Source organism: Lycorma delicatula, chromosome 6 (genome assembly GCF_047948215.1).
Source record: "Lycorma delicatula isolate Av1 chromosome 6, ASM4794821v1, whole genome shotgun sequence".
NCBI lineage: Eukaryota > Metazoa > Arthropoda > Insecta > Hemiptera > Fulgoridae > Lycorma > Lycorma delicatula.
The window spans coordinates 78,377,429-78,404,801 of NC_134460.1; the positions used below are offsets into that span (position 1 = coordinate 78,377,429).

The following is a 27,373-nucleotide window of genomic DNA, read 5'->3' on the forward strand; positions in this document are numbered from 1 at the left end:
CATCCCCTCACCGAAACCTGCACGCCAGGGCATACAGGCTCTTAGAGACGGGGCTGTCCACCTGTCCCTATATACGGTTTAACCTAACGATTCCTTCGTCGCGCCTCCTCTTCCTTAGTGCGAAGAACCGTACCGGCGAAATTGTTAAAAACGTTCCAGTTCTGCTCGCTTCTTAGCGACCACTCTACTATGTTATTCGCGTTCAGGCTATTTTCTGCTACGAATTGTCTGAATTGTGCCAATCTCCGGCATTCGAACATCGTATGCTCTGCGTCGTCCACCTCGTGGCAGTAGTCGCAGTTGGGTGTGTCTCTCTTGCCGAATCTTTTGAAATAGTAACCAAAACATCCATAACCCGACATCATCTGTTATGTAGAAGTTCACCTCGCCATGTTGGCGATCCAGCCATGCGTCCAAATCACTTATTAACAATGTTTATTAGCCAGTTGTCTATGAGTTGGAGGGAGCGATTTGCTTTATCCTCTACATCACCAATTTCCTTATCTTCCACCAGTAGTGCAATGTCGTCAGCGTAAGTGACTACGCTGACTCCTTCCGGATAAGGCAGCCGTAGCACCCGATCGTAAAAAATGTTCCATAGCAAGGGGCCTAACACAGACCCCTGTGGAACTCCTCCGAAGACCGGAAATCTCACCACTCCCTCCAAAGTGCGAACCTCCGTCCATCTATCAGACAGGTAGCAGTTTACCTGCTTTAGCAAGTCGCTTACATTCATTTCTCTAAGCGCCGCTACAATGGCCGCCCACGGTACCGAGCCAAACGCGTTTTTAATGTCTAATTGGACCATTAGTGGGATCCTTCTGGTCCTCCAAGTACCTCTCCGTACATCCGCCGCCCAGCTGACCACCCTGTTTATCGCATCCAGTGTCGAGCGGCCCTTACGGAACCCATATTGCTCCAAATGTAGGCTTCCACTTAGATCCAACTCCTCTTGGATCCGGGTAGCAAGAAACCTCTCAGCCGCTTTACCCATATTATTTATGAGGCTGATAGGACGATACTCGCAAACGCCTGGGTTTGTATTCGGTTTGGGAAGAAAAACCGTTCTGGCCTCCTTCCAGCATTGAGGGAAAGTGCGGTGTTGCAGCCCGTAACTCAAAATGTCCGTCATCTCCCACGGTACCATTCTAATCAGGCCTTTAATGACCGCTGCCGGGACTCCATCTGGGCCCGGACTCTTCTTGTTATTTAACTTGTTGACTGCGGCAATCACCTCATCTTGTGCGAACCTGCCACGTTCGCACAAGACTACCTTCCGTTTTATCTCCTCCTCCCGTGGGAAAAGTACGGACATCTGACGCGCCGCTTCGTCCCCATTCAGCACAGGCACTCGCCTCCCCAATCGCTTCATTACTATTTGGAAGGCTCGCCACCACGGGTCAGCTTCGAGCTCACCACACAGTTCCCTCCACTTAGACCTCTTGGCGTTCTTGATCAGGTAGTTCAACGTTTTCCGAACCGTCCTATAGGCCTCCGTAGTTTGTTCAATCTGGGCCTCGGATCCCTGTCTAGCTCTTAATCTTTGAGCCATTCGTTTATTTCGCTGAAGTATGGTTCTTTGTTCTGCGATCTCCTGGTTCCTTCCACCAGTACACAGGGTGGTGCCAATGCTCCGCTTCCGGTATGCTAACGGAAGGTTAGCTATTTCATTTTTCGTTTAAAACCAATCCCGATGGACCACATTTTTAAATAAGATAGTATGCTACTCTTTTCTGGCATCCTGGTATTCAAAAACGTTTTCCGCGAATATTTGACGAGTTTCTTGAAAGGATCGAGAGTCGAATAACGTATTTTAGAAAAACACAACAGCAAGGAACGAGACTACACTGCGCTGAAGCATTATTGGTTTACAACTGACAATTATAAACGAGTGAACTAACACACACAAACGATAGTGGCACTAGTAGTAATAGCGTTAAAAGTGATACTCAAATTACTGTAGTTCGAGCAGGCTCAGTTTGGTTTTAAGTTGCTCACCTGGTGTGCAGTACTTTTAATGTAAATGGTGACAAACATTCATAGAATCTCTACAGATGAAACCTAGCATTTAAAGATTACGTTTTTTAATCTTCTGTATGTAAGAAACAAAATTTAAACTGTCATCCGTAACACATAAATCTTTAATTTTCATTACTCTGGAAAGAGTTAGACATTATTTATAGAGCTGAATGATGTAAGTTTAGTTAATTCAAATATACGAGATAATTGCACACATACTACTACTAAATTTGAGGCTAATAGCAGCTAATCAGTCTATTAATTTATTTATAATAAGCTCTAAGTCAAATGCATCTGCGATGCTAATTAACTTTTTAAAAATGTTAAAATCATTTCTACATAATAGACAATGTTACAACCTATTTTGTTTGTAATATTAATAATAAATAAAATAGAAAGGATTTAATTCTTTGTGCGACAAAAGTTTTATTTAAAAAAAAAACTAATGGTCATAAAATAGTTATGTCGTTTTTATCTTTCTAATAATTATAACATTTCCCTTGGATTTATAATAGAAGCTTGTTATACGAGTATAACAAACTACAAGTTAATATTATTTTTTTAATATTTTTCTTTATCACTCATTTTGTTGTTTTGATGGACTTTCCCATTTCTTATCGTCCTGTGCTAATCTTTTAATTTACGTTTATGTAGTTACTAGGACCGCTAACAAATTAAATTATGCAGTTGATGAATTCTGACATTTGTCACCCTAATCTTTATTTTCCGCACAGCTTTGTATTAATAAATTAAATAAATTCGTAAAACTTCAAATACCTTCATCTTAATACTTATTATCACATTTCATAAACGTCTCTGACCCGATTCATCTTAAAAGATTTTCGTTTCAAAATTTATCGATCAATTTTCTTAATTTTTGAATATTCTGTGATATCAATTTCAAAAAATTCTATTCTTTTCTATCTACACTTCCATAAGTTTCGTTTTCATAAAGCAATCAATGCACGCTACATAATACTTTATAAAATTCTCGTCTAAAAGTATTTTTGCTGAGTGTGGGTAATAAAGACGTTCAATAGGAAAAACGGAAAGAAAAACTAGTAGAGGTCTTTCAAATGGGGTGAAGAATTTTGAAAATTAGTGGTGAATCATTGAAAATCAGTCAGGTCGGAAAAAATCGAATAAAGAAGTCTAAAGAAGAATAAGAGAAGAGAGAAATTTTTTGACAGAATCTTCTAAAGATGTGAACTAGATCCTAAGACTATACATTTTAAAACATCCAAGTTTAATTAATTTAGTAACAGAAGTTTGTGCAGAAGGTAAAAACGTGAAGGAAAAAAAGACGGGCTTATGTCAAACGGATGGGTTAGATGTACGATACAGCAAATAAATGTTAAGGTTAAAATATAACCAACCGGAACGGAAAGGAAATAAAAAAGCAACAAACTGATCAAAGGATCGATAAATTAGCAAAAAAGTTCAATTTTCTAACTGTAAATTAGGTACAGAAATAGGCAAACATATTGTAACTTTTTAGTTGAAAGAAGTTGTTTTCTCTCAGTTAAGATAACGAAAGAAAAATACTTTCGATCAAGACATCGTACTTTTGAGAAACACCGTTAAAAAATGTACGTGATCAGATTATAAAACATGTTATTTTCTGAATTATGTAATTAACAACTTACACCGAAAACAAAAATTTCATCGTATATCTGAAAAAAAAAAATTTTTTTAACTTTTTATGCTCAATCTCTGAAAAGTAACTTTCTAAATCCTATAACTTCGGTAGAATGATAAAATATTTCTTCTTAAAATTATAATAAGATATGAACTTAACAAATTTCAAGTCATTTCCTTCTTCTTCGACGATTTTAAGCCTCTAAATAAAATCTACATCTCCGTTTACAAGTATTCTATAAAAACGATTTATTTCACCGTAATTAAACAGTTTCATCTTAGATTGCAATCCTGCATAAAGTTAAAAAAATTGTTTATTATAAAAAAAGGGATATATATTATTATTTTTAAATTCTGAATTCTTTTTTGTTTGGATATTAATCAGGAGACTTAAAATTCAACATCAGATGAAGAAAATATAAATATTCCAACTTATTTCATGGATAAAGTATTTTAGCTTTATGTAGGGTAGAGAGGGTGGAGTTCACAGACTTAACGGGAGATGGTAATAATAAATTTTAATTTTATTAAATAACGATTCCAATTTTTACTTTTAAAAATTTTATTGAAATTGTATGATAACCTTTACCTGTAGAACAGTTGGTGTATAAAAATCGACTGGAATGATCCAGGGAAATCTGTGAGATTATACTGAATATTAATTATAATAAAAGTATTAATTTATCATTTTACAAACTCGATATTGCAGTGTATTTTCACTTAATTGGGAAAGTGTGAGCAGTCTTTTAGAAAAAAATTATTCAATGCAAATTACGTTAGAATGATAATTAAAATCATCGTTCGATTCTCACCTATAAAAACCTTTTAGGACGGAATATAAATAATTAGTTGGTGTGTGTTTCGGCAAAAAAAAGAATACGTACTGGAAGTTCTTTCTATCTCAACTAATCGTCTGAACAAAGAATTAAACCCAAAAATTACTTTTACTCACAAATATAATGTAAATTAAATACAATTTTATTGTTAATAAATTATTTATTCAACATAAACACACACGCGCGCGCACACAAAAACAATATAAATGTTTTATTAACTCGAAATTTGATATTTGCAGACATTCCATCACGTTTAAAGCGCTAAATCTTTTAGATTATACCAGAGATGACTAATGCGATGTTTTACCCTATCCTTCCTTCACAAAACACACTGAAGAATAATAAATAGCTTTAAAAAGACGCTTACTACATTCTATACAGTCGGAAAATCATACGTGTGGAAAATTGCCGAGTCGCATATTCGGTCTCCGTCATCTGAGATCCTCAAACGAAGGAAGATTAATTAGGAACTGTCATCGTTCATATGTACTAGAAGGTGGCTACAACTTTCTTTACATCTCTAAGGAGCTCGACGTAATATACTCTTATTTGGAGGTAAGAACTTTCCTGAGATCCAAAGAAGTGGAAAAAGTAACACCAAACAAATACCGCACGCAGGTAAACGCATCGAACATTACGGTAGCGTAAACTTATTAGGATTAAAAGGGTTCTAATTTAGTAAATACTTTTTTCTGTCCAAGGTTAATTTTATTAGGGGAATGGGCTACTGGAATTTACGAGAGTTTACTTTCCTATATTAGTCCTTGTCGTTTAAATGCGTTGAATGAAACCGCTTATTAAAAACCGAGCGATCTAAAACTTGACCCGTTTCCGTACGATTACATGACGGTATTATTAATATAATTAATGATATCTTTTTACGATAAAATTACTGGAATTTTTTTTAATGTTCAAAATTATTTCATTAAACCGTTTAAGATATATTCGGTATCTGTAGGTACGGTGCGATTAATTTTCCAGTTCGTATTACTGATAATAACAAATTCTTATTCGGGTTATTAATGCGATAAACATTTTCTATTTAAAAACTTGAAAATAAAAGAAAAAGAAAACATTTGACGGATCGAGTAAACGGCAGGAGTAAAAAAGTTTGTAATCGATCGAAGTACTTTAGATAGGTGATGTCAGATGTTAGTACGGTGGCACGATGTATACGTTCGGCCCGGTTGTATGTCCCTTATCGAATGTTCGGTCCGGTGGCCGGGAGCGTTTACCCCGGAACGGGACGCAAAGAACTGTCAATCCTTCGCGGTAGTGAAACAGAAAGAGAGAAGTTCGATGTCGAGAAAGAGAGAGACGGACGGATCGAGATCGTGTGGAATGGAAAGACGTCGAGAAGGAGCGCGGTAAGAAAAGGGCAGGAGGAGGGTGCAGCGGTATAGTTGTAAGTCTGAGCGGCGGCAGCTACAGCGACGGCAGAGCAGCGAACGCAGACCGTGGTGCTGCGGATGAATCGGCAACACTGTGGATACCGAAGCCAAAGACCCGCTCTTATTGGTCGGACGGCACTACACCGCCGTTCCCCGTCCTTGTTCCACGATACCCGGTTCTCTGTCGTTCTCTCTCTCCTCACGTTATTGTAAAAAAGCAAACAAAATAAGATGGCCAAACGACGTTCGATGTAGCCGAGCTGGCCGTGCGTCTTTGTCGCAGTCGTAAGTGATGTGAACCGATACGAGTGCTTCCGGAAAGTAATATTGTCATGTGCATCCGACGATTATCATTATCGTTATTATTTACATTGTATTTGTGTGTTATACGTGCCACTGGATATATGTGACGTCATCGGATCGCTCGGATTAAATGCCTTCGACCGACACGGTACGTTATCGCCGGACACCTTCGCTTTCCTTCTAACGCCTTGGAATTCTTCCCTTTTTTCCCGTCGTGGACTATTTCTCCCTTTTTATCCCGCTTCAGATCCCGCTTGCATGCGCCAGCTTCATATATTTTAAAATGTATTGTAACATTCCTTATACATTTTAACATCAATAATATGTACAAAATGATACGAAAATAAATAAAAAATATATTAAATGACATGCACGGGCTTAGTTTCGAATTAAAATTCTTTTGAACAAAATTTAAAAAAACATACATTTAGCTAAACGTACCGTAGTTTTTAAATAAATCTAAAATAAAAAAAAAAAAAAAACAAAAAGTAATATTTTGAAAAATATTAAAAATATAAAAAAAATCAGTTACGCATTAAAATCCGTTCTAATAAATCTATAAACAAATATCAATTAAAATCTAAGTGGAAAAAACAAAAAATATAAATCTATAAATTATAACAAAAAATTTAAAATTTCAGGGTTTCACAGAAAAATAATTTAAAAGATCAGTTTACGAGAAAGAATATTTTTAAAGTAAACAAGACATGAATGCAAGCAGGTGTACAAGATCTACATCGGTCTACAGCAGTTTTCAAAAACATATACTTTATTCGCTAATAAAATAACGTTTAAAAAATTAATCAATTACCATAATATTATATATAAGCTTATTTAAAGGTCGATTCTACTTATGTTTTACAGAATCTAACCGTAAAATTGTATCGGTAAACATAACCTCTCATTATGTTATTTTATTAAAAATATTTTAAAACACATTCGTTTAATTATACTTATGTATACTGTACATGAAATATGAATATGCATATTTGAACGAGATCCTTTAATTATATACATAAGTATGTAAATGTGTACAAACAAACAAACGACTTCGGCAATAATTCATGAAATAAAATAAACAAAAAGGATTAATATTTAAATACAGCTCGTAAAGAACTTAAAGTTAGATTTATTATTTATTTTTTTATCGCGAATAAAATTTTATTAAATTCTGGTTGTATTTTATTCGATTTCACGTTAATTAAATTACGTAAATAGTATAATTAAATTGAAAGATTTAACAGATTGTTTGTTTTAGACGATCATAAAAGGTTACTATGGAATCTGCTACCGATTCCGTTATGTTTAAAACAAAATTTAAATTGCATTTTTCAATAAATTTAAATTTTAACTTATATCAAAGTTTAAATTATATCAAAGTAATTAAATATATATATATATATATATATATATATATAATTTTAAGCAGAATACACAACCAAAGTATTTTAAATTTTATAATGATTTACACAATTTTATATTAAAATAAAATATGTTTTTATTTTTTTATTTTTTATTTATTCTACCTAAATTTTTAACTTAAATTTGTTAAAATGGAACATAACCTAAAACAAATAGTAAGATATTTGAAGTAACATTATCTGTAGGTTTAATATCAATAATTAAACTTGTTTTTTACCAATTAATTATTTTTGGTGTTAAAACAATAACTTATTTTAAATTTAATTTAGCTAATAAAAACGTTTGTAGTATAGTAACAGATGAGTATATATAAATATAAATTTTAATAAACAATAAATAAATAATTTAATTAAATTAAAAATAAAAGCCTAATAATATTACTATGTAGGTCGTTATTAATTAAATAAATAAAGAAAAAAGAAATCACACCATCCTGCATTTAGAAGTGTACTATCAATTACCCTAGATTGTAGGCTAATTATATCTTTTTTCTTTATTAATACAAACCAAAATTAATATTAGAATACGATAATTATTTTACTAATAAATTGAAACTATAGATTTATTGATGTAATTATGTTTAGCCTGTTTAAAAGAAAAAAAAGTTTGTGGTCTAAATTTCTTAGAAATTTCATTATTACAACCAAAAATTTTTAATTTTTGAGTAGAATATTATTATTTTTTAAATATTAAACTAAAAAGTAAATAAACAAATAAAATAAATAACTAGTAAAATAAATCTCCTTAAAATCAACATTAATAATTTAACCGTTAACATTTTTTAAACTGATTATTAGAAATCCGATGAAATGAAATCAGTGAATGGGAACAAACATATAAAAATGAATAATTTATTACGAAAAATTAAAGAGGGCAACTTTGCTTTTTGTTTTTTTTTTCAGTTTAAAAACAATCTTATGGGTTTTTTACAACTTTCTAACTACTACTGCATACTATTTACTGTTACCATGTACAGATCGTCAGGTCGTACAACTATATAAAAAATTCTAATAAACCTTCACAAACATTTTTGTTAGCCATTTAAAATTATAGTTAATTAATATTTAGATCATTGGTAATAAATTTAAAAAAGGTATTTAAGTAAAAATAGAATATAAACACGAACGTTTTATTTTCTCACAATATATTGTTCAATAAATATTTTTATTAGTTTTAAAAGTACAAAAACTTATATATAAGTTTTTTCTTTAATATTATAGATAATTAATTTTAAAATTAGATTACCTGAGTTTATTTATTTTTGTTAAAAAGGTTATAATTTTTTATAATACATTCATACTTATATTTTTTTTTTTTACTTGTAATCAACATTTTATTAAAATATGTTCAACTTCAGACATTATTCCTCGATTAACAGTTCTTCAAAACTTTCTTCCACGTTATCTACAGTTCAAGGCTTATAAATGTATCTTAAAACTGATTTTATTATCGTTTAAAACCACTTAAAATAAAACCTTTTCATTAGAAACTATTAAGAAACGCAACTGATTCTCCTTTTCATGTAATAAATACAACGATACACTCAGACTTATGAATCCCAAACGCACATCAATAATTTTACCGTACGAATATATTTTTTTAAGATAACAAAATCGTAATCCCGACCTACCGAACTATCTGTATGAAGACTGAAGCCGGAATAGAAATATCCTAAAGCACAGTAATCAAAATTTATTTCTGTTTGTCTAAATTAATTATTCCCTTTTAAATATTTTCATGTGGCAGCGATTTCCTGAAGTTCTTTTACTTGTTTATTAACACATTTATTTATATTTTATTTATTATATTCGGGAATGAAGTATAATAATTAAAAAAAAAAAATTAACTTTACTATTTTAATGTAACCATTATATTGATTTGATGGTGTATAGGGTCCCGAACTATTATTTTCGTTTATGTGATTTTATTATCCAACAAATAACAGTTTAATTTCCTGTATTTATGTTAATTGTATGTTCATTTATACCGGTTAAATTAAGTCCAGCTTATATAATTTAAGAGATAATAAATGTAAAGTAATTAAAAATAAATAAAAATATAAAATACAAATTTTCAATCGAAAAAATATCTTTTGTTTTAGAAAAAATTAAAATGTTTAGGTTATTATTTTTGTATTTAAAAAAATTCCGTAACCGACCAAACTGGTTTATTAAAGTTAAAATTACAGTATTATGTAATATATTTATATTCATACTATAGAGTAATAAAAATATAAAAAAAGTAAGTAATTGTTTATTAAAAATAAAATACGTTAGATGGCCTGAATGATTTTATTTTTTTTTCTTTACTAATTTACATTAGACAGCGACTTCGGTTGCAATTTGATAGCTGATCATCTCCGGTCTAAGACGATACACCATTAATTAACCTCTGACAGTTAAAGAACGCCACGGAAACAGAAATATACATTCAGTTAATATTTTAATTTAAAAACTATTTTTTGTAAACGATTAGAATTTATGTTTAAATAGACAAAACCGGCAGTATAGATAACTGTGGATGCGATGTAAAATTAACTTCATAACTTGTATGAAAGATACGTACTTGTATGAAAAGAAATTAAAGGATTAATGAACACCTATTATAAACTGCAGTCAAATAAAATGCAGTTAAGAAATATTTTCGGTGGTAGTTAAAGTCTCACCACGGATAAAAAGGAACTAATGTCAACCGGTCGTCAGACATTCATAAAAATTGAATAACCTGAATGCCTCATAAATATTATATACTAAACCGTACCAAATTTTATTATTATACATTTACCCGTTTTAGGAGCTTTAAGGAAAACATAAAACAAATGTTCATATTCACAGCCAAGCAAAATTGAGCGCTAGTTATTTTCCATTTTAAGACTCAGTGGATATCAAAACTTCAAGAAATGAGTAAAAAAATGTATCCCACACTTTGACCATCGCAAAATTTACCCTTATTATATATTTGTTCAATGTTCTCCGATATAATAATCTTACAAATTAATTTTATTAGTATTTATCTACACTAATATTGTAATTTTATCAAAACCACTGATTTCATTTAATATTGTATTTATTCCATCTGATTAAATTTAATTCGCTTTAAAGTCATTATTTTTGCTAAGCGAACAAGTCTAGATTATATGTATCAATAAATTTTGTTTAAAAAAATTTAAACCTTGCAAATCTAAGCAAACAGAAAACTGGCATCGGTTCTGAGTAAAACTAAACTAAATATTGTAAAGAAATTAAATATTTTATTAAATTCATTAAGCATTTCTGCAATTCTCGATTTCACTTTTTGTAAATAATGGTAGTTAAAGATACTAATTTTATGAAAGTAGGAATAGTATAATTCGATTTTTATTATATATAATTTTTTTTTTGTTTTTTTAATTTAAAATTAATATACTTATCTCGTCACAATACTCTAATTCTAATTACAGTCGAGCAATTTATCTCATCTCAGGTAGATTATTTTTTTACATATTTCCATTAATTAACACAACCACCGAAGTATATCAGTAATAGTGGCATTCAAATCCTGTCGACATTAACAATAAATTACTTTCACTCTAATGTAGTAAACTTAAAACATCGCTACTGGACGGCGGTCCACCGATACCGCTGACCATTGACCTTATCGCCGGTTTATGAATTATAAAACGGTGTAATGAAAGAAAATTAAATTTTAAGTAATTTTTTTAAACAGTCATTATAACTTCAAAAAAAAATTGTTTAATTTTTGGGTCAACCAAAAATTATGTCTCTGCTTTTACAGAGACTATTTAATATTACAGAGTACTAAGTCACTACTGTAGCGATACTTTCAGCTTATTATTATTTTTTTTTAAATGGATCGTAAAAGTATAAAATAAACTTTAAAAAGCTAATAAATTAGATTTAAACTGCCATACTAAAAAAAAATAAATAGTAGTCATCTCCAATTTAAAAAATTTTTAATTTTTTAAGAAATATGCTTCAATATAATGGTTACTTAATAGGTAGTCGTTAATAAGGTCGTTTCTCTAAAAAAAAAAAAGTATTAACCGTCATTATTTAACCTTTTCTATAATAAAACTTATTTTAAGAAGTTTTTTTTGTTAAAAAATATGAATATCTACAAAAAAAAAAACGCTGCCCGCAAGGAACAAAACCTTTCTCTATGAACGAAAAGTAAGAAACCTGCATTTTCATTAAAAAAAATATGAGGAATAGAGATTTCTATCATGGTGGAGCCAACTAAGCGCAATAATAAACAATGCTAACGACAAAAAGAATTTAAAAAATCTTTTATTTATCTACGTAGATAAATTATTCGTTAGATTATAAAATTATCAAAAGATCTATTTGCTAAAGATTTGATACATATGTATATATGTACATGTATGTTTGCGTACAAATATATGTATATTTAAGTCGAGTATGTAATTTTCTATCTTTGAAATCTATTAAAAAATCTGATATTGAATTAATATAAAATCCCTTTGATCTGTACTTAAAAATGTACAGTCAGTTGATAATGTGAAAAATGATGTTTTTCAACAAATTGTTTTTTTTTGTTTTTAATACTTTTGCTTGGAGGGACTAAAAATATATAAAAATGCTTATTATTCCAAGCTACAACACATGAACATTAATTTTATGCAAACTGTAAGAATATTATTTGAAAATAATAATAATTATTATTATTAAAATTATTATTTTTTAATAATTTCATGAAAGTTGCTCGCGGTGTTAAAAATATAATCCAAGCATAAAATAATTACACAGAACAATAAATATACTAAAAATGTTTTTAAAATTGTTGGGGACGTTTTTTGAGAGATTTTACCAAACTGTGGTTGAGCTTATCAACCATAACAGGAGCTTTAGCATTAGAATTAATCCGGTTATTTTGGATGTATCGTTTTAGTAAAATGTACACGTAATTTAAATGTTTTTATAAGCAGAATATCATGTATTGCCAAGTAATAAAGAATTAGGTTCCTTTTACTTTAAAAGATGAGATTTTCACAATTAATCAAAATAAACAGATAGATAGAGAGAAATAGATATTTATCTCTGTACAAATATATCGTGTGTGTGTGTGTGTGTGCGCGCACACACACACACACCCTCGGTGGGTGGATCTGTCTGTGTGAATGGGACAAAAAGTAAATTTCAGACATATGTTGGGTTAAGTTTTAAAGAAGGCATTTTCCCTAATTGAAAAGTGAATCCGTTTTATCAAGTACAAATTGATTATTATTAATCAGCTACTACATACTTAATAGTAGATAATAATTTAAAGAGAATAAGATAGATACAATGAAAACAATGTAGATAATGCAATGATTTTTAAATAATTAAATATCTTTGTAAGTAGAACAGTTTTAAATATAATTTCAAGGAAATATACTAAAACTACGATCAAGTAAATTTAAGTCTCTTAAAATCTTAAATCTTATTAAGTAACAAATACATTTTAATTTTGAAGAAGTCAATTGTTTCGATGTGGGAATGTAAATGTCGATTTGTGAATAAATATAGTCCCTAAGAAGACAACCGACCTAAATTGTAATTTATTTTTGAAATCTTTTTTTTTAATTTTAAACTAGCAAAAAAACAAAATTAATTCGTTTAATTTAATATAATATTAATCTGATTTTGTATGATAATAATAATAATAATAATAATAATAGTTTTTTGGATGCCCCTTACTGACCCCAGACCCAAGGACAGAAAGGGCAACTGAGTTAGAAAGGAACAAGAATACAATAAAACATTCTCTATATTAAGTTAAAAAAAGAATTTACATTTAAAAAGTAATTTTTAAATGTAGTAGTAATACATTTGAAGTACTCACACTTTTTTATGCGAGAGCGTGCAGCAACAGCTACGGTCGTTGGCCCGGCGTAAATTGGTACCGTAAATTAGCCGTATGAAAAGATGCCATGCCTGATTGGGATTCGAACCCGGGACCTCCGCATGAAATTCCGACACGCTATCTACTCGGCCACGGAGGTCGGGATTAGCAATCTCAGTACACTTAATGAAATATCACATTTTGAATCGGATAAAAACATTTTAAATTGTAATCAGGTGCTCTTAATTCAATGGTATCAAGATAAAAAAAAAATTGAGTGAAAAAATAACAATTAATAATAATATTATCGGTTAAACTACTTTTTTATTACAATTAAGTCCTGATCTAAAAAATCTTTTAAATAATTTAAACGTGTAGAAAATTAAAAATAAGAAAATTTTAAACACAAAATAAACTTTTATAAGAATTAAATCCCATAACAAACGATTACATTTTATATTTAAAAAGCTGTATTTAGTATTAATAAGAGTTTAACAGTCAATTTATCTAACTGGCAACCCCTCAATTGTTTAATTTTATTTCCTTTTTTCTTCATTTTAAAAACGATTAAATTCATTTTTGATCCAATTAATGACATTTACACAATATGTTAAAAATTTTTAATTTTTTTTTTTTTTTTTTTTTAAAGGAAGTATCTTTTTATGCAAATGGAAGTTAAAGAAAACTATAAATACTCACTTTAACTTAACGGTACGTTATGTTAATACAGTTGATTAGTTAGAATAAACTTCATTACGTACACTGACATAATATTATATTACACAGATTTATAGAACATTATTAATCGGATACTAAAAATTTCTGCTGTAAGAAAAAAGGATTTTCGATTACGTATTCATAGGTAATCTTTAGGTTCAAAATTAAAAAAAAAACAAAAAAAAACTTATAACTGTTTATTTATTTTAAATAATTACTAAAAATTATACTATTTCCATTTATAAATACCTCTAACGTGTGAAATCTGTAAATATATTTTTATTTATTTAAAAAAAAAGGAAATTTATTTGAAGCCTTCTGAAAACGTTTGTCTTAAAATTTCTTATGACAATCACTAATAAATAACATCTAAGAAGAGAGTGAAATTAATTCAAATTGCTTCCTTTAAATGTAATAATATTCACTAAAGACCTACTGTCTTTAATAGTATAGAGTAAAAATTTCATTTGAGAAGTACCTGTATTTTAATCGGTTGGAATTATGATGTTTACCAGTACATTATTCTACCAATAATGTAAATGAAAAAACCCCTTCTCTTAATGTTTCCTTATAAATGATGCATTCAATTTTTTATTGTTCTTGAACAGATCCAGGTAACACATGTATAAATGTGTTTTTTTTAATTTATCAAAATTTTTACATTATTAAAAGGAAAATAATTTCAAAGTATCTGTAATATACAGTAGCGCATATAAGCTATAATCAGAAAATAATTTTGTAATAAACTTGTATTAAATTACGTAAATAATACATTACAGAGAATAATTAGTTAATTATTCAAAGATTTAAACAGTTTTTTCGTGATTATTTATAACAATTAAAGATAGTTTCATTAATAATAATATATAAAAATAGATTTATTAAAACAAAAAAAACATTATTTTTTAAATTGAGATTATTTTTATATGAGTAAAAGAAGATCTACATAAAATCTAAACAAAAAGAAACTTTTAGTTAATACTCCATTTTGTAATAAGTTAAATTTAAATACCAATCTATTTCAAAATAGTTTGTTTACTCAATACATAAATTTATTATATCATACGATTTTATTAAACAGTTATGAAGTAGTTGCTTAAGTTATATATATTTTCTATTTACTTATTTTTAATAAAACAACATTACAGAGGTATAAAAGAGAAAAAAAAAGTTTAATTATTTTTCTCTCCTCTCCTCTTTTAATCATTAAAAAAGAACTACCCAGTTTAAATATTTTAATCGATTTTTTCCTTCAATAAAATTTTTAATGCTTTATTAAGACATATATTATGTTTTACTGTTAATAATAACATTAGCAAATCAGTCTTGTCAACCACAATAAATGTTAGTTTTGTTTTTAAAGTGAGATTTTTCTCTTACTATAGGTTTAGCGAAGATTATTTTTACACAAATACAAAGATAGATTTGAATTATATACCCGCGGGGAGGGGGATGTAAAAGTAGGTATACAATTGTAGAGATCTAGAGTTCTCTTTATTAGTAGATGTAATGTTTTATACATAATGCGTTATTTATTATGAACAAAACTACCTCGATCAGAATTACAATAACAATTAAGTACAATCTGTGAGGTGTTCAAATTGCCGGCCTTCTGCATTTACATATTCCTGCAGTCTAGTTTCTTCACTCAAGTACACTTTTGCACAGAGATTTTTATCATTATTAATTTCTGGACCGAGCCAGTTGCATCAAATTTATTGCGTAATCTGTAAATTATTTATTTAATTGGCGGAGGTGTATCAAATTTTGAAGCCCATTTTCGTTGAACCTATTCAGCATTGAAAAGGTCTTCCAGTATTGTTTGACTATCCACTTCCGTTGGTCGATGGTTAAATTACCAGCCATGATTATTTGAAAAATACTAAAATGTAAGTAATTAAACAACTTACTAATTAAACACCTAATTAAGTAACAAATAATAAATCAATACCTATTACAACTGTATACCTACTTTTGCACCCCTCTGTGTGTGTGTGTGTATATATATATATATATATATATATTGTTGCAACCAATAAAGTTTTTATGAGAGATTTTTAACCGACTTTTCGAAAAAAAAAGTAGTATTACATTCGGTCACATGGTAGGTAAAAAAAAATTCAATTTCAACCCCAATATATATATATATATATATAGGCGTATGTATAACTTAGATGAAGATTGCTTGAGTCGTCCCTGAATTACGCTCAATTTAAGATCGACAACAGACAATATAACCTCAATTTGAGGTACTTTTTCCGGTCGCATGGTGATAGTGGGGGATGAAAATGAATTTACTTTACGTTTTGAGGTACGAAGATTACAAAAATTCTATTTATATATAAAGTTTTGTGGTTCGAAAATCTCTAAAAGTACCAGATCAATTTCATTGAAAATTATATGTGCTGTAGTAGTGTATCTGAAATTGTGCATGTGAGAATTTGATGGTGATTGGTTGAATATTTCTTGAATTACATTTAATTGTTTAAAAAATTTTAAAATTTTGTGGATCCAAACTCTTCAAAACTACCTAATCAATTTCGTTAAAAGTTAGATAGATATGCTGTAATAGTGTATGTGAAAATTTTATGAAGATTGGTCGAGTCGTTCTTGAGTTACGTTCAATTTAATGTCGATAACAGATAACATAACCTCAATTTGAGGTTATGTTGATTTTGCATTGGTGGATCTTTCATACGCGCTTATGCGGTAAGTCATAATGGTGAGCGAGTTGAAACTTAATGCTTGTATGTAGAGTCTTCTCGATTGAACGTATGTAGTGCGTTATACTCTAAAAATCAATGCGTTTCTGACTGCGAAACAGTGAAGGCTTCGGAAACAAAAATTAGAACTAGCCAAGACTTTTTTGTGATTATTACTTAAAACATCTTTAGTAAATAATGTAATTAAACGTGTTTTGTTAACAAGCTAAACCGATAACAAGTGGAAAAGTTTAATATATTAGACGGTCGCTTCACTGGCTAGGGGTAAAAACTTGTGATTAAACCTTTACTAGACCTAAAAAACACAAAATTTTCTGTATCTGGGAATTTCACAATTTTTGAATAGACGAATACCGTACAATAAAGGAAATCTGAACGATTTTTTAAGAACGAAATATTTCCAAAAGCGATTTTTATTTTTACACCGATTTGTTCGTGATTTTTACGTATGGATAACACTGAAGTACAAGAAGGAATGATGTACTGAAAATTATCCGTCGGTCGGGTTCCATCATTGAAAGGTTGTAAGTAAGTACCCGGACAGGAGACGAAAGATCATTACCGAAAAGTGAAAAGGTTTTCCATTCCATCGGCAAGCTGAGATTCCCGAAAAGTAGGGCATAATCAGGCTTAAATGCGGTTCATTTGTCTTGCAAATTGTAGAAACCAGTTGTATAATGAACTTATTACCCTGATACAAATATATGATCGGTGTCTCTTGTATTTCAGACAGTCTACATGAGTCACAGCCATTAAAGCGACTGGAAATTTTGAAGCGAGTGAAAAATGCCAAACTTCCCTGTGATCTGAACCCGAAAGCTTTCGATTGAAAAACGGAAATTCTACCAAAAGAAGTAAATATGTTTATGAACGTAAAATATCGCTATACTCGATAGTTTTCTTTCTTAGACGGTACTAAAGGTAATATTCACATACATGAAAATATAATAATGAATATTTCCTTTCCATTATAAGTTAAAGGATCATTTTATTTGGTCGATATCCACCTAGACGGTGACTTTTTTCTTACCAAAAAAAACCTACTTATATTCGCTATAAATGAAAAAAATCATTATTATCCGTTATTTATAAAAAAAGAAACTTCTTTCTGTCCCAGCGATAATATTTTTGAGATATTCTGTTTTATACTTAAAAATTATAATATAGACATCGAATATGTAACGCTAAATTTAGAAATTACGTCTATCCCGATTAAAGACCAATAATACACTTGATAGGATTTCACTTTATAAAATAGTAATTTTTAACGAGTTACCATACGAAATCAAAAACTGTCTCAAGATATTTAATTCTAAGATTCTTTAAACAGTTTTTAATTAAGTTTTGACGTATAATATCAACGAAATTCATGTTTATTATGATGTTTTTCTTTTTATATTTATTTATATTCTGATCTCCTTCCTTTAAAAAGTACCAGTCTCCTGGTGCTCCGAGAATTTTATTGATTATTTTTCACGATTAAAACAAAGAATACGATGTTTTTAGAATAAGAGAATTTTTATTTGAGCGATTATATTTTTATTATTTAGATTTGCATTTTTTAAGGCTTCAGTAAAAATATATTCTTTTTTAATTGATATATTACCTACTGTATAATGTATTTTATATATTACCTTATAATGTATTTTAGCCGATCTCTGTGGCGGAGTGGTAGAGTCTCGGCCTTTATCCGAAAATTTCCGGTTCGAATATCGGTCAAGCACATGACTTTTTCATACGCTAAAAATTGTTCATTCTCATATTCCCACGGTCAAGCTTATGTGATGAATTATTTCATCAAGAAAAAATTAGGTATGTAAATATAATGACTTGTAATAATATATTTTAATTTGTAATAGTATACTCACGTTGTATTCCTAGTATTTTATAGACGTCTTATGCGTTACAGAAGTTTCTTCCTATTTTATTACGAATAATTAAAAATCAAAAAAGTCAATAAGACCAGTATTTTTAATTCCAGGCGTAAGTCTTGTAGTGAATGGGTAAGTTGAGCTGGAGGGATAAGAAATGTTACCTATGTAAAATTATCCAAAGCTTTTCTCTTCCCAATAACTATACAGAAACAGCAATTAGGTTTCCAAATTTGTAACCGACGAGATTAAGCGAATAGAAGTTTTTAAATACTGTTTTTGTAATACAAAATGGAACCTTACGGCCGAATATTAAAAAGAAAAAAAATTAACAATTAATAGTTAAGTAGAAATAAATAACCCTAATGTATGCAGAACTGTTAATTTAAATTTTTATCAGTGCGCGTTCCATTTAACAAGTACTGAAAAAAGGATAGGCATTACATCTGTAATAATCAGTCCTGTAAAACTTTTTTTTAAAAGTGTACAATTTATAAAATGTAATTATTTCTTTATTCTCTTATAGCAAATTTTAGTATAAAACATGAAAGGAATTTTAAAAAAGGTATAAAACAAAGTATAATAATAATAGAGGTAGTAATAATTATGGGAATAAAGTAATTACATTATTCGAAGGCAGCAAATGCATGTATATAAGCGAAGAAGATGATAGTCTTGTCACAGCGGATGGTAACACTCATGCAGCAAATTTATTTTTTAACAGGTAATTTTGTTAGTATCTTTAACTAATTGGAAAGAAATAAGCGTTTATTTTTCATTTGTAAATCGATTTAATTTTATAATAAAAAATTGTTAATTCACTTTAAATATTTTCTGAAATAGAAAAATATTAAAAAAAAGTGAATATTAAAACATTTTTATTGACTATTAGTTAATCACTCACTATTTATTCAAATAGTGATTACGTGTTAAAAGAATAGTAATTCGGATCATTTAAAAAGAGTTAAATCTCAAATACTATTTCTTACTCGTCATAATAACAATTAATTTTAACTAATTTAATTACACATTCCTTACTCGTTAATCAATTAGAACATACTGCTTCGTTTAATTTTTAAAAATAACTGTTTCTGAATAAAATAATTATTACTTGAAAAATGGAGATAACTGTAAAATTGTTAGTAGAGAAACGCCCGAATCGGACAAGGACAATCGGTAAAAATCAGTTGTTAGCGATTAATAGGAGCTCATCTTTAGAATTTATTCGGCCGTTTTTAGTCGTTTTATTCGGGTGTTTTATTTTTTTTAAATAAGAAATAAAATTTACATAAAATAAGATGGGCATCACTATTATCCTGTTATGTTATAAAACGCGTTATTATTATCCCTCAAACAGATCAGTAAATATAATGCGACTAGTATAGTAACAGAAATAACGACAATTATCAGGTAAAGTTATTTTTAAACTTCAAATTATCTGACGGCTTATTTAAAATACTTCAAAAAACAAAGGATGGTTTAAATGTTATGCAAAGGCGCCCATATTTCGCAAATTTAAAGAGATAGTTAAATGAAACAATTGACATAAAAGTAAATTATATTTGCTACAAAACTTGGATTTATTTTTCCAAGTAGTTACCATTTACCAGATACACATTTCTCTTAACGGTAAACCAGTTTTCTCATTCCATCAATGAAGAATGCTGGGAGTCTTTTCTTGATCCACGACCTCACTGCATCCGTAATCATCCGTGGTAAAATTCCTTAATATTCTTCTTTAATTGCGGAAAGAAGTGAAAATCGCAGGGGATCAAATGTGTACGACTAGACGGTGTAGAATCAATTCAAATTTCAACTTTATAAGAGCACCCACAACGAATAGATTTTATGTTAGCTCAATTTTTACAATAACGCGCCTTACTCGTTTTATTGATATGCGCATCTGCGTGGCGATGCGTTGCGTGATGCGAGTTCATCTTGAATCAGTTCATCCATCTTGTTTACGTACTTTTCATCTCACAGACACTGATCGATCACTGCGAGGTCTGCTCTAATTTTCGGTTTACAATGTTACATTCTCACCTTCTCACAGTACTTGGATCAACAGTTTCATCTTCATAAACGACAACTAATGTCATTTGCGTTCTCTTTTCTGCTGTTAAAAATTCATTCACTTCACGTTATTTTAGACACGTTGAAATAGCATTCGTACTCGACTCCATACTGATGGTAACTGTCAGAAAATAAGAGGATGTGGGTCAACTAGTTAAGAATGTTACTTGCAGGGGAGTGAAACTACAAGTTGGCAGCAGCTGCCGCTTTGGGAGAAATTCTCTTCTTCCGTTATATTCCAGTGTCCATTATATTTCAGCCGTTCCTCGTATTCTATTTACCTGAAGAATAATTCCAAATTAAAAAAGAAATACTTGTAACTTCTTTTGAATTATTTTTCTCACGAGTTTTATTTTAAAGCTACATAATAATAAAAGTATTGGAAAAATGGGACGAACGAATTTTTCTTGAATGACTATCGACTGATAAATTATAATTAAAATTTTACTCTCAGAAGAAAACTTCAGTAATTAATGATTTTTTCAAAAGCTATAGAATTAAAACGAAATCTATCCGCTTACAGACTATATACACAGTCACCTATTTTAGCATCAATTTTTCTAGCGGAAATATCAGGCGTCACTAAAGTTCATCTTATTTTAGTCTGTCGAACCAAATTTTCATATCATTTAACTTTCTAGCCGATTCAAAATGTTTACTTTGGAAACAGATTTTCATTGAGTGTTTTTAAGTTGCATGTATGTAACAAAAATTCATTACATATTCGAATGTTTTTATAGCATCGATGCGTGGAATAAAATCACACTTCGTTTGATTTTTAAGAGTAGGATTTATAACGTGTTCCCTTTCCCATGTAAATGAATACGACTGTTTTTAGCTTCTGGGATCACCATTAAATATTGCTTCAGTGGATGACATGAAATGGGATTTTTTAGCAAGTAAAAATACCATACTTGACCGACATTCGAACCCGGTACTTCCTGATGAAAAGCCGAGATGCTTCCACTCGCGCCACGAAGACCGGAAAATGGATACCATCTAGATCGAATTAAAAAAACATTTCTTTAAATTGTTAGAGATCGTAAATTTTAAAAACTTCATTATTGTTTTGAATTTTTAAAAATTTGTTTATCGTTGTAATTTTGTCATTATAAGATTGTTTTTTTAGGTAGGTTTCATTAGAAAGCTACCTATTGTAATGGATACTATGATTCGACTTCCAGAAAATTTCGACATATCTTCACGTTTCACATCTCCCAGACCCCAAAACCACCGTTAGATCAAAAGTTTATATATATAGATGTTTCACTTTCTTGTGGATACGATAACTTCCGTAATTTTGCGCCAATCACTTTCAAATTTTTCCTTAAAAATAACTAGTCCCAAAATCTCGGTCAAGTTTGTTAACGGCCAAAATCGGACAACCGTCTGGGTGAAAATGGGGGGGGGGGCGCTTTTTCGAAAAACAAAATATCGCTATAACTTTCTTAGCAGTAAAATAAAGAATTCGTTTAAGTTCATACTGATCTTTGGATAAGGAACTAAAACGTATATAATTAAAGTTTTTTGATATCCCCAACCATTGGCACAGAGGGTGACAAAATGGTGTTTTGAAGACAAAAAAAAAATCATACCTCCCTTAATAGGCACAGTATCGAATCGGTTTAAAGTGGTCTTTAGTCCTCTAAACATTATCGAAAACATTTATCTCAAACAATTTTTGATGCGACTAACCCTTACGGCAAGGGATGACCAAAATATTGCTGGAATTCTAAGAAAATGGGGCTTGTCGTAAGCTAAACATGAGAAACCTTTTTTCACATGCGACCATTGTCGTATTGAGTAAATTTAAAGTTTTTCTTAACTTTAAGGTGGAAATTTTTTTAGCCCGTACTTAGCACCGGTGAAATCTACCTCCGCCTTGCCGAAAGGGATTCTTTATTTCGCAAACGTTTTTTTTTTGTTGTACACGACACCTCTCTAGTCATGCTTCTCTAGTCATGCTTTAGGGAGGAATGTTATAAATAATATTAAAAAGGTTTCTACTTTTAGAAGGAATTTTATGTTGTTTCTTCATAAAATCTTTGATAATGTCTTTTGTAATCCGTCCAGAATTCAGCCAAATTTTAACTAAGGCCATACACAGCCTTCGTTAAAATGCCGAACTCCGAACTTTACGTACGAACGACTTATCAACTTCGAAAAAGTTGATAAGTCGTTCGTACGTGAAGTTCAGGCGAGGAAGAACATAGAAGAAAGCCAATGACAAATACTGTAAATAATTGTGTAAACATACAACCATTTATTGTTACTTTAACCCTACATTAAATATTACCCTACTCTAATATTTTTTTAAGCATGACATAACATAACATAGCATAACATTATTTACATATATATTACATCTTACCACAAACTTCGCCGTTTTTCTATTCGTATTACCACCATCTTTTCAACAATCCGTAATATTCCGTAATACCCGTTCCAAAAAATCTACATTTTGGTTTATTTGACTTCCCTATTTTCCATGTTTTGCTGGTATTTATCGCGTTACATTACATACAGATATTTTAAATAATTAGTTTGTAATCCTCAGATTTACAATCGGTAAGGATAAACTTTTCATTTCCATATAAACGCCCTCCTGGCTTGTACCGGTCTGCTTTTTCTATTTTTCTTTATTGTTAATTCGTTTATCCTCCACAACCTGAATTATGTGTTTTCTGTTTATTTTAATATTTAAAGCCTGCTAATATTTCATTAAGTTAGTTTTACTTTTGTTTACTTTCAAACCCATCACTGAATCTTTTGACCAGTTCGTAATTTCAGCCGAGTAACATTTCATTGTGGTCGCTTTCCAAATCTGAGTACTATTAATGCGTTATATATATAAAAAAATAAAAAGCGAAGAAGATAGGCCAAATTTTGGTCACACTCCTTTTTATAATGGAGTCTCTTTTTTTAATCAATACAAAAAGACACCAGATTCTCGAACAAATTATAAATGACTATTATTTCACCTATTTAAATCCAATTTTTCGTAAAATTTGTAACATTTCTTTCTATTCTACACCATGAAATTTTTTCAAACATCTATACGTGACACTTTAGTAAAATTAATTTTCTTCAAAAATGTTCACCTCATGTGCCTTCTAAAATGTCTCATGCTTTTTCTAGGACCAGTTTGTTCTTCATTCATCTAGTATACATTCTTTTTTTATTGAAATTCTTTAAATTTATACATGAAAATGACAAAAATATCCCTGGTATTTTTTAATGCAAGAATATTGAACGACCAAGATCGAAATCGAATCTAAACATTTTTGAAGTGACATCCTTAATACATATTACGTTTATCTATCTACTGATATATAGGGGGGATAAAGACAATATTATTATAATCATTAACTGAGAAAAATATTAATTTTAAAGGTTTGGCCGATGAATTATATACATATAATTCATCGACAACTAAAGAGATGTACGAGTATGTGTAGGAAAACAAAGAGAATTGTAGCGCGATAAATTTAATAAATCGGCATTATATTTTTGAAAAAATAAATTTGAGTAATAGATAGTTTAAAAAAATCGTGATAACGGTACATAATAGGCGAGTAATAAACAATATATTTTCTGATATTACTTAGTACCCGTCAAATTTTTACTTAATTGACATCGAACGGCGTCTTATAATATTAATAATGGTCGTAGTACACCCTAAATTTTATAACTTAGATAAATCTATTATATATTTATGCGTTACGAAGTTCAACGTATTATTTTATTATTTTCACAGCTTATTTCAAAATTACCGAAATATTTCTTATTTTAGTACGCCTCGAGGCCTGATTCATCAAAGGAATTCCATATTTTGATGCGCATATATATTTATAAAAATTCTTATTTTAAATACACTAAAGGAAAAAACCACTATATCAAAAAATTTTGATAGTCGTTTTTTTCCTTTTAAAATCCCGCCGTACGTTTTGTACCGAACACCACAATATAACAGCCTAATTTGAAGTAATATTTTCAAAAGGTTATAAGTATTATACAGTACATTTAATGGGCACGATATTAAATTATTAATCACGAATAGCTGTAGAATTAGTCACGATATTGTATTTATATTCTTGTAAGTCCCTCGCGGAATTTAAGAGGAATACTTATTTAGACAGCGGACTCGGATGGACATGAAGCAAAGCAAAGAGAGGTCAGATCGCATTGATACCGGTCGGTTAGTACTGAAAACATCCGAACGATAAAGCGAGTTAAGGAAGTAAAGTACTGTATATACTTGGATCGAACGGGCGAATGATGCCGAAGTCAAACTCGATTAGGAGTGCTAACTAACTAACTCTTCGGGGTCAGGTCAAACTATACGTTTCGAGTTACGCGCTTATTTCCCTTAAGTCCGACCGATTTAATAAGTAAATTCATTAATATTTTTAATAATAGAAAGTATTATTAACAGAAAATATCAGTTTAACCGCTAATCGATTGTAGCTTTCCATGAAACTTTTAATTAATTATGCACTTATTCTACATAAATTTGTGCAGTTTGTCGGTTTACTACCGGTTACTTCATCTGAATTGATTTACGATTAGCTTTTATCTAAGAAGGGTTATTTTTTAGGATCTTCCATCATAAATTAAAAATTAATACAAAATCAAACCTTTTATACGGCGTATAAAATAATGTCGTCCCGTATATAAATGAAGTAAAAGAAAATGAGATCAATTCTGACAGACGGATTCTATATAACACCTAAACTGATAAAGTTTTGACAACCTGCTGTTAATTTTTTTTTTGTTATAACATACCCAGTCTTATTCACATTATTATGTTCATAAAAACAATCGTTTTAAATATTGTGAAATTAATAATTATACTCCGTCTATTAATTTAATTAATAATATATGATTTTATTTTGTTACTTTTTATGAGTGCTAATATGAAATTATTTCCCTACAGATTTTCAGGCGGTTTAAATTGTGTATTCATAGTGACTTATATAATTATTTATTTGCTGATGTGTTTTAATAAAATTCTCATTATTCATTTTCTTATTTTAATTTATTTTGTCAAGTATCCCTATATCTTGGTATAGATAGTATATCTTTTTCTATTTTTTTTGTTGACACAGTTGTAACTAATAAACGCTTAGCTCTCTTTTAAAATTGCTAAACATTTTCATAGCAGTAGTCACTGCTGGTTATTTCTGGTTTCCTTTTAACTGTGTTGATCAGATTTCATTTCATCGGCTCGAAAGGTTAATTCTCTTAAGCGTTCTATCAGGGTCTTAAACATCTATGAGACCAGACGGCTTCGAGGTTTTCATGCGTATGTAGTCTGTTTTCATGCTTAGTGAAATTATCGATTTCCCTGTTATCATCTTAACTTTTAGATTAAAATCCTCTATCGTACTCTGAACGCACGGCAGAGCGTTCACTATGTTTTTAATAATTTTGTTTCTGAATCTCTTATAATATTTATATTAATCGGTTACGTACAATTCCAAAATCTTATGTTTATACACTTTAAAATTTTCTTCTAAAGCAATCCTCATGAGATACACAGATACAAGACCTCGAGCACTTATTTCTTTACTTCAGGCAAAGTTCCTTACGTTTCTTTACAATCTGTGCTTTCTATCTTAACCCAGCGTTTAGCGTAAGACCCACATATTTTACGCGTTCGAGTACAGTGTGATATTTACTTGTATTGAGTCTTGTCATTAATTTAATTGATTGTCTTTTGCTTCGGTCATTTACATCGTTTATAACCGGTAGTTCGATTGCGAACTTCATAATGTTTATTTTTAACGGGTTCTAATCGACAACACATCTTGGCGTATTCAGAGACGTATAAGTTATAGATACTCGTTATATAAACTGGGGGATGCGGCTTCCTACAGGACCCAAATCAATAAAGCTGGACTAAAAAGCCAGAAACCCCGTTGAATATCACTGTAATCGATCGATATGTTAATTAGTATTTCTAATAAATTTTAAGTGTATTTTAACTTTATTTACAATTTTATAACATAATATCGATTTGGAAAATCCTATAATATATTTATATAATTAAAAATTATGATTTATGTGTACTCAAGATTTTATTTCTTCTAACATCTTAGTTTTCGTCAGTAAGCAAATATAACCGAGGGCTAATTTTAATTTCAAATATAGAAAATTAAAAAAAATATTAAAATGAAATATTTTAATTACTGAGGTAACCACCTCGGGGGCAAAGGGATAACGTGCTTGTTAGATACATTGAAGAATCCCCGGGTTCGTCAATGATAAGAATTTGAATACTTATTACTGAATTAAAATAAAGAACAGTCAGGTCAAGATTTCAGTATCTAGTTTTAATATTTAAAAAAAATAAAAACGTAAAATAATTTTATGTGGATGCAAAAAGTTCTCCTGAAGGAGTAGGAAATTATATAACTGGGACATTTTTAGAACTATGATTCGTTATAAAGTATGATATAACAATAATCAGAAATCATAAAAAATATTTTTCAATGGATGGTCTTTTTTTAAGTTGAACATTTTTCAACAATATATCA

General features: G+C 29.7%; 1 protein-coding gene across 1 annotated transcript in view; it reads left to right on the plus strand.

Annotated features, from left to right (window-relative positions):
* Nucleotides 1-6,183: 6,183 nt before the first annotated feature.
* Nucleotides 6,184-27,373, plus strand: part of ft (cadherin-related tumor suppressor fat) — an 817,460-nt gene continuing 796,270 nt past the window's right edge. Inside the window, exon 1 of the mRNA XM_075367925.1 lies at nucleotides 6,184-6,335. The gene's annotated coding sequence lies outside the window, so the exon portion shown is untranslated. The remainder of the gene's footprint in view (nucleotides 6,336-27,373) is intronic.